Source organism: Tupaia chinensis, unplaced genomic scaffold, assembly GCF_000334495.1.
Source record: "Tupaia chinensis unplaced genomic scaffold, TupChi_1.0 Scaffold138910_1, whole genome shotgun sequence".
NCBI classification, from domain to species: Eukaryota; Metazoa; Chordata; class Mammalia; order Scandentia; family Tupaiidae; genus Tupaia; species Tupaia belangeri.
The window spans coordinates 2,138,003-2,143,374 of NW_006198801.1; the positions used below are offsets into that span (position 1 = coordinate 2,138,003).

Below are 5,372 nucleotides of genomic sequence, written 5' to 3' on the forward strand. Positions count from 1 at the left end.
TTTTTTTTTTAATTCTTGAAAAAGAATGAAACACTCTACAGGGTCTCTTGTCGCAATATCCCCCCAGCCTTGTCAGCCAGCCAGGATCACCGGCATGCACACACATGCCTGGCATATAGGTTGACCCAGGAAGCACATCTTCCACATGGCTTCTGGCGTGGCAGAGCAGCTGGGCCAGTGCGGTTTCTGTGGTCATCCCCGGGTAGCTGTGGGTCGTTCATTCTCCCTGGAGCGCACTCGCGCACTGAGCCAGTAGGTCACGTTCACTCTCATCCCTGTCTGCTGTGGGCGAGCATTTGTCTTGCTTCTGGTCCCTAGCCGATCCGACTGTGCTGCCGTGAGCCTTCCCGTGTGCACTGCCTGGCCTAGGGGCCGCGTTTGCTCATATGCATGCCCAGGAGAGCTTTTGCCAGGTCCCTAGTGTGTGTCTTGGCTCAACTAGATGCTACCAATGTCCTGCCAAATGCCAGCTGCCTGGGAGAGCCGATGAATCTTGATGAGAAGAGCAAGGTGCAGGGTAGGAGTGTATGGTGTGCTGCTAGTTGTGGCGTTCTTTTAAGAAGAGTTTTAAGTGTGCCAGCATGTGTGCACACGCACATAGGCACGTTCGTTTGCAAGGGCCTCTCAGAAAGGAAAAACAGGAGGAGTTGCCTCCAGGGTTGAGCTGGGGGCAGAGGAAAGACATCTTGTTACTCTTGCCCTTTGGGCCTTTTGACTTTTGAACCACTTGCCTGTAAAGACCTGCCTGTAAAGAGCTGGAGAGGAGGAAAGGGAGGGGAAGAGGCCACTGAGCCTAATGTGGCAAAATGCTAATAGCTGACACCACACCAGTGGCTGGCCCAGTCTAGCCAGCCTTCTCCTCCCCTTGGGATCTGGTTTCCTGCAGCTGACCGGGGCTGCCCAATCCTGACCCGCCTCCCTCACTAGAGTCCAAACCAGCCTGTCTGGTTTGGGGAGCCTGTGCTTCTGGCTTCTCTCTGGGTGACAGGTGCCCCACCCCCATGAGGGAGGGGGCGGCCTGAGATCTGGGCCTTCCAGGGTCCCCAGGACCTCCCTGCTGCAGCTGGGCCCAGCCCAGCCTCTGCTTAGTGGGCAGAAGAGGGGTGGATGGAGTCATGCGTCCTAGAGCGCATCCTTGTTCTGTGCGTGGAGATAACATCTGGCCCCAGGGAGTTCTCCGCAGTGTGGGCCCAAGCAGGGGAGCGGGAAGGACACTGGCCGCTCTGTCCTCAGGCCCACTTGGGCCACTCCCTCCTAGTCTCACTGGGCTTATCCAGCAAGTGCTCACCGGTCTGGAGCCCCACGCAGTCCCTCTAGGGTGTCGGTCCCCACCCGCTCCACCCGACTCCAGCCAGGGAGTCTCCTGCCTTGCGCACTGCTGCATACTCAAGGGCTTCCTGCAGCCCTGGCTGGCTGTGCTGGGAGCGCAGTAGGTGCGCAAGTGAGTGGGAGCCAAGGCTCCTATAGCTGAAATGCTCAGGGCTGGCATGAGGAAGCCAGAGGAGGTGCCTGACCCAGCTCAGCTTCAGGGAGGGCTTCTTGGAGGAAAAGTGCCTGAGGTAGTGCCCCATGGTGAGTAGGGAAGAACGGGCCAGCCCTGGCCCTGCAGGGGACGGGGGTGGCAGGGGTGGGGGGAAGCAGACAGCACACAAGAAACCAGTTACCCAGTTACATGGTGGCGGCAGGGTTGGGAGGAGAGAGTCGCCCTGCCTGGGCCAGCATAGGCTTCGCTGAGGAAGTAGGATCTGAAGGGGAAGGAGGGGTGAGGTCGGCTGTGCGACCCCCGCTCTGGGCAGCTTTCTCTCCTGTTCTGGAGGAGAAACTCTGGGTATTCTAAGCAAGCCGGCCTCATGCTCAGAGCAGCCTGTTAAGGGTTAAAGGTAGCAGCCTTGGAATCCAGGCACCAGACCTCCTGCAGTGCTTCAGTCACCAGCCTGTGGCCTCAGTTCCTTGTTGTAAAATGAGCCTGCTAAAGTTCCTCTTCCAGTTAGGGCCATGGTGAGGCACAATGGCTAGTTGGTGTCCATGTTGAGAAGGGCCCAGGGGAGGTATCCGTCCAGCTGGCCACTTTTCAGCAGGCCTGTTTTGATCCTGTGAGGCAGAGCAGCACGACTTTCAGAATCCCGCCACCCACATCTCCTAGCCTAGGGCTGGCCGCATGGGCATCATTGATCACCAACACCCTCACGCTCCGTGGGGCTGCGTGTCTCAGATGTGTCCTAGTGGGTGAGTGGGACAGAGCCCTTCTCCCCTTTAAAAGTTTATTTCTTTTATGGAAGAGCAGCAGACGGACAGACAAGCAGCCTCAACAGGGTCTGACTTGGCCATCCTCCCCAGCCATGATCATGGATACCCACGTGCCGGGTGTGGATAGGTGGACCCTGGAACTGAACACCAGTTCTCCACAAAGCCTGCAGCACTCCAGAGCATTGGCCACTGCTGTGCCAGCATGGCTAGGCCAGCCCCTTTCGTGAGCCTTCACTGAGCACTTGCCCAAATTACTGCCTAGAGAGGGGGGAAGAAGTGCAGCCAGCTTTCCAGCCCCCCTCCTCATCAGAGAAAAGCTCCCCCAATCCCTAGACTTCCCAGCCAGCCCCGCTGTTTGAAGCCACGTTTCCCAGCTGGTCCCTGGTGCCTAGCCTGGCATGGGAGGGTGTGTGTGTGAGTGGGGGACTGACTGCCAAAACAAAGGCTATGGTTGGGGTCCCCACTTGGCCCCTCCCTCTGTCAGGCCATGTGGCCCAGACGCATCCTCCTGCTCCAGGCTGAGGCTCCTCCCTCCCTCCCTCTGTCCCTCCCTCTGTGGGTGGGAGCCACAGCCCAGGCTCAGCTCCTGCCAGGGCAGGGCCAAGTCACCACTGCTGCCAGGGAGGCTGGGTGCAGAGCCTATTCAGCTCTCCTTGGAGAGGCCCTTGGTCCCCATTCCCGCTCCTCCGAGCTGAAGCCTCTGTCTGCTAGCCCACCCCGCTGAGGGTGGCCCAGAAGTGGGGAAGAGGACGGTAAAGGTAGGCTGGCTCAGGCCTCAGGAGGGAGGAGGCAGAGGGCCGGACTGAAAGTGGGGCGGCAGGCCTGCTGCCAGAGCACGTGGAGGGGCCACACCTTCTTTGAGGCCGGGGCGGGGTCACCGTGTGTACTGGCAGGTGTCTGTCTGCTGGGGAGTAAGCAGTGTCAGCACAGGTTTCTGCGCCTGTCTGTGGGAGCGCTTGCCTGGCATCTGGTTTGCCTTGAGGAGCCTCAGCGTCCGAATCTCTCTGGCTGGGGCTGGAATTGTGTGTGGCTGTGCTGGGTCTGCTGGGGACTCCTTACCTCCTAGGTGTGGGCCTGGAGTTGTGTGGGTCTCATAGTCTAGGTTTCTAGCTGGGTATTCCTCAGAGTTGTCAAGTTTGGGGTACGTCTTTCTCAGAAGTCTGGCAGTCCAGAGCAGCCTGTCTGGAGGGTTGGCTGGGGTCTGTAGTGTGGGTGTCGATTGGCCCACAGAGCCCTTCGTATATGTCTTGGGTTTCTTTCAGGAGTCCCTGCATTTGGGGGATATGGGGGGTCTTTGCAGTATAGTGGGGGGTTCCCACTCCGTGCATGGCATCTTGGGGCCCAGCTGTGCTCTGCCTGCATGTCCCAGCCTTCCCGTGTGCTGAGTGCTTACTTTGAACTAAACCGCCTTTAAGAACTGCTCCGTGACACCCTCCTGTCTGTATCAGAAGCTCCCGCCAGGGACTGCTCTACCAGTACCTTATATTCCACTTGGGAACTCGGGCTCCGGGCACATGTGCCTTCCCCACACACTCAAGCAAGCAAGCCACAGACCTCCTGAGCCTGTTCCTGTTGCAGCCACTGCCTGCTTGCTCCAGGTGTTGGAGTGCACTGTCTCCAGCTGACCGGGGGCTCTCGGCGTGAGCAGTGTGTGATGCCGCGTGTCTGTGTCATGGGCTCTGCTCTGCTCTGTGCAGAGGGTCAGCTCGGACATCAGCATGCTGTGAGATGTCCTCTGCGTCTGCGCCTAGGGCTTGGGTGTGTGCACACGTGTGCGTGTGTTAGGATATCTCTGATTGTTGCTGTGTGTTGGGTCCAAGATGGAGAAATGGGTTTTGTGGGCATCGGCCACTGCGTGGTGTGAATAACCGTGTGTGGGAGGCGGGGGTGTGGCCTGGGGGGAGGCAGGCACTGTGAGCCTGGATCCCTGGCTCCTGCCCCTCCTTCTCGCCCAGCCTTGGGAGGAGTGGCTGAAGTCTCATCTGATTTGCCCTGTCCCTGTGGCTCAGCCACACTTAGGTTTGTTCTGGCATCCCTCCCCACCCTGGGTACCTGGGGTGGAGGGAGGAAGGGCCCCTGCAATGCCCTTTATGTCTGTGCCCTGTTGTGCCATATTAGGGTGTAGGGAGCTGGGGACAGGAGCTGGGGCTGCCAGGGGGCTCTGGCCTCCATGGAGTTGCTGAACTCCAGCCTCGACTTGGCTGGGTGGAGGACTCACCATCTTGTCGTTCAGCCACACTCTGAACTGTGCTTCACCTGGTATGGGACAGTACTAGGGACACAGAGTGGCCAAGACAGTCCCAGGTCCTGCCCACTGGGGCTTCCAGTCCAGTGGGGAGGTAGACCCAAGCTTAGACAGTGCTAGCACATTGTGCTCCCCGGTCCCAATCTGGGGAAAGCAAGACAAGCACATTAGCTCTGCCAGGAGACGGCTGAGCCCAGCACACCCGTGAGCTTATCTCTCTGTCAGTCCGTCGGCAGCAGCGGCAATGGCAGTCGTGTAGCAGCTGTCCTTGATGAAGACATTTTGGCACCTGCACTGTTCAGATGGTTTGCAATCACCTTGTTCTCACATCCAGACTTCCCAGGAGGTAACGATATCATGACCCCCCCAGTGTGCAGATGGGGCCCCTGAGGCCAGAGAGGAGGTGGGTGACTTGTGCAGGGGCACACAACCTGGAGAGGTGGAGCCAGCACCTGGGTCTGGGCAGTCTGCCCTTAACTACCAGCTGCCTGCAGAGCTCTTGCACTGGGCCAGCCTGTGCTGGGGCAGTACTGGGATGTGGCCGTGGCCGAGAGACAGGCCTTGTCCTCGTGGAGCTGCCCATCCACTGGGGGAGTTAGAGCTAGGGACAGCTGTAAAATGACAACTGGAAGAGATGCCCTCAAGGAGAGGTGTGGGGTAGGGCAATTGGCAGGAAGAGGTCCCAGATCTTGTGGCTTGCTTTCTCACTTTCTCTCTCTCTCTCTCTGTTTCTGTCTCTGGTCAAATTTAAAAAATAAGTCAATGAATAAATAAAAGTAAATAAATAATTATTTTTTTTTTGAAAAGAATTTAAAAAAAAAAAAAGAGGGGGAAGACTGAATGGGGGCATTTTGGGACTTGGGCAAAGGGCGCAGTCTGC

The 5,372-nt window shown here is 58.1% G+C and overlaps 1 protein-coding gene across 3 annotated transcripts in view; it reads left to right on the plus strand.

Annotated features, from left to right (window-relative positions):
- PAK4 (p21 (RAC1) activated kinase 4) overlaps positions 1-5,372 on the plus strand; it is a 31,542-nt gene that overhangs the window by 6,690 nt on the left and 19,480 nt on the right. Inside the window, exon 1 of one of the 3 annotated variants that reach the window (XM_006161740.2) lies at positions 2,847-3,005. The exons of 1 other annotated variant lie outside the window; for it this stretch is intronic. The gene's annotated coding sequence lies outside the window, so the exon portion shown is untranslated. Of the gene's footprint in view, positions 1-2,846; positions 3,006-5,372 lie in introns of those variants that run through there. One more of the 3 variants, XM_006161743.2, reaches the window with a different exon arrangement.